Below are 8,569 nucleotides of genomic sequence, written 5' to 3' on the forward strand. Positions count from 1 at the left end.
GATAAAGTTGAAAATTATCGTCCGATATCAAATGTGCCTTCTATAACACAAATTCTAGGAAAAAAAAAAAAAAACACTTGTTCGCCGTTCTCTGCGCCGTGACTGGCAGCACTCCGGCGAAGCGAAACGGGGTCGATTCGAGCACGATATCGGCGTCTTTCGACGTGCTCGCCGGCGACCGTCGCACGAGTACGTCGCACGAGCGCGTCTGCCGGGGCGCCGTTTGCGAAGCCGACGCAAAAGTGGGAACCGCCGCTCGGATGATCGCCGCTTTCGGCAGAGTGAGTGTTGGCACTCCGGGGAAGCGAAACAGCGTGAATGCGCCCACGAAATCGGCGTATTTTGAAGTGCCCGCCGGCGACCGTCGCACGAGTACGGTAAACCGCGTCAGCCGGGGCGTAGTTCGGGACGCCGACGAAAAAGTGGGAAGCGCAACTCGGATCTTCGCCGTTTTTGCAGGAGTGAGTGGCGGCCCTCCTGCGAGACCAAGAAGCATCGATTCGTGCACGAATTCGGCGCCTTTCGACGTGATCGCCGGCGACCGTCGCTCGAGTAGGGCAAACCGCGTCTGCCGGGGCGGGCTTCGGGACGCCGATGCGAAAGTGGGAAACGCTGCTCGGATGTTCGCCGTTTTTGGCCGAGTGAGTGCTGGCACTCGGGCGAAGCCAAACGGGGCCGATTACGGCACGATATCGGCGTCTTTCGACGTGCCCGGCGGCGACCGTCGCACGAGTACGGTAAACCGCGTCAGCCCGGGCGGAGTTCGGGACGCCGATGCGAAAGTGGAGAACGCCGCTCGGATCTTCGCCGTTTTTGGAGGAGTGAGTGGCGGCACTCCGGAGAAGCCAAGGAGCGCCAATTAGCGCACGATATCGGCGTCTTTCGACGCGCTCGCCGGCGACCGTCGAACGAGTAGGGCAAACCGCGTCTGCCGGGGCGGGGTTTACGACGCCGACGCAAAAGTGGGAACCGCCGCTCGGATGTTGGCCGTTTTTGGCAGAGTGAGTGCTGGCACACCGGCGACGCGAAAGAGCGCGAAAGCGCCCACGAAAGTGGCGTATTTGGACGTGCTTGACGGCGACCGCTGCAGGAGTACGAAAAACCACGTCAGCCGGGGCGAGCGACCCACGGCGGTCTGGGTGCTTATCGCTGCTATTATAGGGGCACCCCGGCAGACGCAGAAAAAAAAAATTTTTTTTCGACCTTCTTTTTTGCTGGTCGAGCTCGGGTAACCCAGGTCGCAATGGGAGCCGCGCACGAAAGCGGCGTCGCGAGACGCGTTCGCGGTCGCTAGTCGCACGAGCTCGGCAACCGCGTCAGCCGGCGCGGAGTTCGGGATGCCGACGGCTAAGTGGGTACCGCTGCTCGGATGTTCGCCGTTTTTGGCCGAGTGAGTGCTGGCACTCCGGCGAAGCGAAACGGGGCCGATTCGGGCACGATATCGGCGTATTTCGACGTGCTCGCCGGCGACCGTCGCACGAGTACGGCAAAGCGCGTCTGCCGGGGCGAGGTTTGCGATGCCGACGAAAAAGTGGGAAGCGCCGCTCGGATCTTCGCCGTTTTTGCAGGAGTGAGTGGCGGCCCTCCTGCGAGACCAAGAAGCATCGACTCGCGCACGATATCGGTGTCTTTCGACGTGCCCGCCGGCCACCGCCGCACGAGTACGGCAAACCGCGTATGCCGGGGCGGGGTTGGCGACGCCGACGCAAAAGTGGGAACCGCCACTAGGATGTTCGCCGTTTTTGGCAGAGTGAGTGCTGGCACACCGGCGACGCGAAAGAGCGCGAAAGCGCCCACGAAAGTGGCGTATTTGGACGTGCTTGACGGCGACCGCTGCAGGAGTACGAAAAACCACGTCAGCCGGGGCGAGCGACCCACGGCGGTCTGGGTGCTTATCGCTGCTATTATAGGGGCACCCCGGCAGACGCAGAAAAAAAAAATTTTTTTTCGACCTTCTTTTTTGCTGGTCGAGCTCGGGTAACCCAGGTCGCAATGGGAGCCGCGCACGAAAGCGGCGTCGCGAGACGCGTTCGCGGTCGCTAGTCGCACGAGCTCGGCAACCGCGTCAGCCGGCGCGGAGTTCGGGATGCCGACGGCTAAGTGGGTACCGCTGCTCGGATGTTCGCCGTTTTTGGCCGAGTGAGTGCTGGCACTCCGGCGAAGCGAAACGGGGCCGATTCGGGCACGATATCGGCGTATTTCGACGTGCTCGCCGGCGACCGTCGCACGAGTACGGCAAAGCGCGTCTGCCGGGGCGAGGTTTGCGATGCCGACGAAAAAGTGGGAAGCGCCGCTCGGATCTTCGCCGTTTTTGCAGGAGTGAGTGGCGGCCCTCCTGCGAGACCAAGAAGCATCGACTCGCGCACGATATCGGTGTCTTTCGACGTGCCCGCCGGCCACCGCCGCACGAGTACGGCAAACCGCGTATGCCGGGGCGGGGTTGGCGACGCCGACGCAAAAGTGGGAACCGCCACTAGGATGTTCGCCGTTTTTGGCAGAGTGAGTGCTGGCACTCCGGCGAAGCGAAAGAGCGCGAATGCGCCCACGAAAGTGGCGTGTTTGGACGTGCTTGACGACGACCACCGCAGGAAAACGAAAAACCACGTCAGCCGGGGCGAGCGACCCATGGCGGTCTGGGTGCTTATCGCTGCTATTATAGGGGCACCCCGGCAGACGCAAAAAAAAAAAAAATTTTTTTTCGACATTCTTTCTTGCTCGTCGACCTCGGGTGACCCAGGTCGCAGTGGGAGCCGCGCACGAAAGCGGCGTCGCGAGACGGCTTCGCGGTCGCTAGTCGCACGAGCTCGGCAACCGCGTCTGCCGGGGCGGAGTTCGGGACGCCGACGGCTAAGTGGGAACCGCCGCTCGGATGTTCGCCGTTTGTGGCCGAGTGAGTGCTGGCACTCCGGCGAAGCCAAACGGGGCCGATTCCGGCACGATATCGGCGTCTTTCTACGTGCTCGCCGGCGACCGTCGCACGAGTACGGCAAAGTGCGTCTGCCGGGGCGGGGTTTGCGACGCGTACGCAATAGTGAGAACCGTCGCTCGGATGTTCGTCGTCTTTCGCCGAGCCAGTGCTGGCACTCCGGCGAAGCCGAACGGAGCCGATTCGGGCACGATATCGGCGTCTTTCCACGTGCTCGCCGGCGACCGTCGCACGAGTACGGTAAACCGCGTCAGCCGGGGCGGAGTTCGGGACGCCGATGCGAAAGTGGGAAGCGCCGCTCGGATCTTCGCCGTTTTTGGAGGAGTCAGTGGCGGCACTCCGGTGAAGCCAAGGTGCGCCAATTCGCGCACGATATCGGCGTCTTTCGACGTGCCCGCCGGCCACCGTCGCACGAGTACGGCAAACCTCGTCTGCCGGGGCGGGGTTTGCGACGCCGACGCAAAAGTGGGAACCGCCGCTCGGATGTTCGCCGTTTTTGGCAGAGTGAGTGCTGGCACTCCGGCGAAGCGAAAGAGCGTGAATGCGCCCACGAAAGTAGCGTATTTGGACGTGCTTGACGGCGACCGCCGCAGGAGTACGAAAAACCACGTCAGCCGGGGCGAGCGACCCACGGCGGTCTGGGTGCTTATCGCTGCTATTATAGGGGCACCCCGGCAGACGCAGAAAGAAAAAAAAAAAAAATGGGGACATGGCGTGCGTCACCGTGCGGCTTCGCAGCGTTGCCGAAGTCGCCGAGCCCTTCGACTGAGCCGAACGGCGGACAGGGAACGTTGGTCGGCCGTTCTAACCTGTCGGTGCCACGCCGAGACGTCGTTAAGGAAAACCGCGTCGTGGGCCTCTACTACGCCGTCGAGTCGTTGTACGTTTGGTGTCCAGCGTGTCGGCGGCGAGTAGCGGACACGTCGTTCACGACTTCGGTCTTTCGCAGTCGACGCGAACTTGCGGAGAGTCGTGGTGCCTCACGTTTTCGGCAGAAACCGCGGCGGAATTTTCCCGTGCGTGCGCGCACGACCTCGGTGCTGTGCCGTCAGCGTAGTGTTGCACAAACTCGTGGCCTACCCAAGGTGCGGTACGTTTGCGGCCGTATCCTCGGTGGGAATTTCGTGAGTAGGGTCGCAAATTCTACGACCTCGGCGGGTTTGAGAGCGACGTAGACTTGTGGCACGCTCAACGTGCCACACGTTTCGGGGCACACCCGCGGTGAAATTTTCTCGAGTACGCTCGTATTAGTGCCCAAGGAGGTCTGGGTACTTATCGCTGCTATTATGTGGGGGTTCTCGTGAGCGGCGTACGCGAAAGCGACCGGGTGTCTGATATGCGGCGGGCTTCGGCCTCGTCAAGCGTGTCCTCGGGTCTGCTCCAGGGGAATCCACGGCAGTCGTCTGCAGCCTCATCCGCTTGATGCGTTAGGGGCTGGTTGTCGGACGGTGCCGTTTTACCACGATATCGAGGTGTGTTCCGTGTCGTCCTCGGGCGATTCAGATGCGAAAGCGCCGAAGACGCGGGCGTGACCCGTCGTCTGGCGGCTTTGCAGTCTCGGCTCCGTTGCTAGTTCCGGCCGGTCCACCGACAGTGCAGCGGGCTTGGGCAACCCGCACGGCGCGACCGAGTCGATGCAACGAAAAAGAGCGAGCATGAACGTGCTTCTTGCCGCACGGCTCCCACTCGTCTTTCGGGAAGGTTGTGCCGTAGCGAGCTCGAACGCCGTCATCTCGGAGTGCAAAATAAGCGTGTTGGGGCGCCTGAAGGTGGCCTCCGCCGCACACAGACTGCGTCCGGCCCGCCGAAGGCGAGGACGGACGCGCAGTCGAACGATTACCTGGTTGATCCTGCCAGTAATCATATGCTTGTCTCAAAGATTAAGCCATGCATGTCTAAGTACATGCCGAAATAAGGCGAAACCGCGAATGGCTCATTAAATCAGTTATGGTTCCTTAGATCGTTTCTTCCTACTTGGATAACTGTGGCAATTCTAGAGCTAATACATGCAGTGAGCCTGGAGCCCTTTGGGTAACGGGTGCTTTTATTAGACCAAGATCGATCGGGTTTCGGCCCGTATTGTGTGGTGACTCTGGATAACTTTGTGCTGATCGCATGGCCACGAGCCGGCGACGTTTCTTTCAAGTGTCTGCCTTATCAACTTTCGATGGTAGGTTACTTGCTTACCATGGTTGTTACGGGTAACGGAGAATCAGGGTTCGATTCCGGAGAGGGAGCCTGAGAAACGGCTACCACATCCAAGGAAGGCAGCAGGCGCGCAAATTACCCACTCCCGGCACGGGGAGGTAGTGACGAAAAATAACAATACGGGACTCTTTTGAGGCCCCGTAATTGAAATGAGTACACTCTAAATCCTTTAACGAGGATCAATTGGAGGGCAAGTCTGGTGCCAGCAGCCGCGGTAATTCCAGCTCCAATAGCGTATACTAAAGCTGCTGCGGTTAAAAAGCTCGTAGTTGGATCTCAGTTCCAGACGAGTAGTGCATCTACCCGATGCGACGGCTCGGACTGAACATCATGCCGGTTCTTTCTTGGTGCACTTCATTGTGTGCCTCGAGATGGCCGGTGCTTTTACTTTGAAAAAATTAGAGTGCTCAACGCAGGCGAGTCGCCTGAATAAACTTGCATGGAATAATAGAACAAGACCTCGTTTCTGTTCTGTTGGTTTTTGGAATACGAGGTAATGATTAAGAGGGACGGACGGGGGCATTCGTATTGCGGCGCTAGAGGTGAAATTCTTGGACCGTCGCAAGACGAACTACTGCGAAAGCATTTGCCAAGAATGTTTTCATTGATCAAGAACGAAAGTCAGAGGTTCGAAGGCGATCAGATACCGCCCTAGTTCTGACCATAAACGATGCCAACCAGCGATCCGCCTGAGTTACTCAAATGACTCGGCGGGCAGCTTCCGGGAAACCAAAGTATTTGGGTTCCGGGGGAAGTATGGTTGCAAAGCTGAAACTTAAAGGAATTGACGGAAGGGCACCACCAGGAGTGGAGCCTGCGGCTTAATTTGACTCAACACGGGAAAACTTACCCGGCCCGGACACTGGGAGGATTGACAGATTGAGAGCTCTTTCTTGATTCGGTGGATGGTGGTGCATGGCCGTTCTTAGTTGGTGGAGCGATTTGTCTGGTTAATTCCGATAACGAACGAGACTCTAGCCTATTAAATAGGTGCGGGGTTCCCAGCACCTTACAACCTTCTTAGAGGGACAAGCGGCTCCTAGCCGCACGAAACAGAGCAATAACAGGTCTGTGATGCCCTTAGATGTCCGGGGCCGCACGCGCGCTACACTGAAGGAAGCAGCGTGTCTTTATCCCTGTCTGAAAAGACTGGGTAACCCGTGGAACTTCTTTCGTGATTGGGATAGGGGCTTGCAATTGTTCCCCTTGAACGAGGAATTCCCAGTAAGCGCGAGTCATAAGCTCGCGTTGATTACGTCCCTGCCCTTTGTACACACCGCCCGTCGCTACTACCGATTGAATGATTTAGTGAGGTCTTCGGACCGATGTCCGGCGCGGCCTTTCGGTTGCGCCGGTCTGTTGGAAAGATGACCAAACTTGATCATTTAGAGGAAGTAAAAGTCGTAACAAGGTTTCCGTAGGTGAACCTGCGGAAGGATCATTAACGGATTGTGAAGGGTGAGCGCCTCAGCTGCGTCTGCGCCCGACACTTTCTGCCGCTGACCCCGTTTGGACGCGGGGTCGGCTTTTCCCCACGGGGCTGCCTGAATGTGGAGCGGCACCCCGTGACAAATTGTTGCGCCCAGCGGACGCCAACACCGCGACCTTGGACGGTCGGCCAGGTGGCGGACGCGGGTACAAACGGCGCAACGCACTCATAGGTCGGCTTTCGACCCGCCACTGCACCGTGGCTCGAAGCGCTCGAAATGCGCGACCCGACCGCTGCGGGACCGCCTAGTACTGTAAACAGGAGCGGCGGAGCGCGAACGGCGAGTCGTGGTTACGTCGGTAGAAGGCGAGGCTGCGCGTTCCCGAAACGCCAGCCGAGTGCCCTCCCGACCGTTCGAGCGTGCAAGAACGAGACCCGACAATCGCGCGGCGACTGCCAAGTACGAGAGGAACGGCACAAGCGTCGGCGGTCGGTCAAGGAACTGGCGATGTGACGGGTCCGCTGTGCACCAGTGCATACCGTCCCGCCGTCCGCGGCAAGCGCCTCCGCGTCCTCGGGTGACGGAGGCTGCCGGTCGGTTCTTGCAGGCGAGGGATCTCGCTGGCACCGGTTCGCGTTGACGCGCGGCCGGTCATGGCACGGCGATGCGACGGCCGAGGTGCGCAGTACTCGATGGAGGAACCGCACGCTCCGATGACCGTCCCGCCCTCCGCGGCGTATGCGTACCGACCGTAATGGTTGCAGCAGCGCCGGCCGGCTTTTGAATTCGCCACACGAAACACGGTGCGAGATCGCGGTTAGGGGAGCGTCGACGTTGCCAGGCGTTTTGCTTGCTGCCGAGGGAAAGGCGGCACGGCCACGTCGCGCTCGTCGCGATTAGCGGGTCTGCGCGCTTTGGGAAGGTGCCGCAACGACTTGCCGAAAGAGGAAGCACGGAAGAACGAGGGACTTGGACGTCCCGACAATTGAACGCACTTGCGGCCAGGCCCTTGCTGGCTTCGTTCTTCCGCCTCGAGTAGGCTCGTACGCGGCTCCGGCGCCGAAAGTGGTCCTTGGCACCGACTTCGGTGGACGTGGGAAGTGCCGCGCAAGTACGGCGCGCCTGGCTCCACCTGTTGGCTAAAGTAGGCAGCCGGATCGGCATTTTGGTGTGCGGTGGCAAACCGTGGATGCGAAAAAAGCTTGTGCGATTTCGTGGAACAAAAAGCGGGGGTCCCCCTTTTTATGCGGAGGAGACCGACCCGCCTGCCGTGGTGAACCGCGACGCCACGGTAAAAACGGGAGAGGCTTGTCGATGGGACCGTGCATCCCGCGCTCCACGGAGGCCGGGAGGCGGCCGCCCGAGGAAATGTGTAGCCGTCGAGGCCCGCATCTGCGTGCACTCTTATCCAAATGGGTGTACCGCAGGCATTTTCTGGTTAGGCGGGCCAATGAGAGCGAGCACACAACGATACCTACGGGTCCGGCTTGGAGAACCGGCTTCGACGCCTCCCGAGTATTTATAGAGGGGTGGACCACGAAAGCACTCGCAAGTAGCGAAAGCGAAACGCCGTCCGAAACACACCGTTTGCTCGATTTGCGGCAGCCGAAAAAGGCGCGGCAGAGTTTTGGAGTCCAAGCGTGCGCTGAAAAGCGCCCTTCTTGGCCACTGTTTGGCCGAGTGCCAGAAACGTTTGGTTTTGACTGTACGGAATTGAACAAACACTTTTTCACGACTCTAAGCGGTGGATCACTCGGTTCTCGGGTCGATGAAGAACGCAGCCAGCTGCGAGACTTGGTGTGAATTGCAGGACACACTGAGCACTGATTCTTTGAACGCACATTGCGGCCTTGGGTCTTCCCTTGGCTTCGTCTGTCTGAGGGTCGGATCACATATCAAGAGAGCCTTCGGCGCACAAGGGAACGTGAGCCGTCGACTCGTTTTGACCGCGTCGGCAACACGGACAGCACGCTGAACACCTCACAGCGAGCGCCAACAGCGGCCA

General features: G+C 59.7%; 2 non-coding genes across 2 annotated transcripts; both read left to right on the forward strand.

Annotated features, from left to right (window-relative positions):
* Window positions 1-4,763: 4,763 nt before the first annotated feature.
* LOC142792435 (small subunit ribosomal RNA) lies at window positions 4,764-6,578 on the forward strand. The gene has a single exon (XR_012890923.1). It is a non-coding gene; the product is annotated as a small subunit ribosomal RNA (ribosomal RNA).
* A 1,719-nt stretch (window positions 6,579-8,297) lies between these two features.
* Window positions 8,298-8,450, forward strand: LOC142792450 (5.8S ribosomal RNA). The gene has a single exon (XR_012890935.1). It is a non-coding gene; the product is annotated as a 5.8S ribosomal RNA (ribosomal RNA).
* The last annotated feature ends 119 nt before the right edge of the window (window positions 8,451-8,569 follow it).

Source organism: Rhipicephalus microplus, unplaced genomic scaffold (genome assembly GCF_043290135.1).
Source record: "Rhipicephalus microplus isolate Deutch F79 unplaced genomic scaffold, USDA_Rmic scaffold_219, whole genome shotgun sequence".
NCBI classification, from domain to species: domain Eukaryota; kingdom Metazoa; phylum Arthropoda; class Arachnida; order Ixodida; family Ixodidae; genus Rhipicephalus; species Rhipicephalus microplus.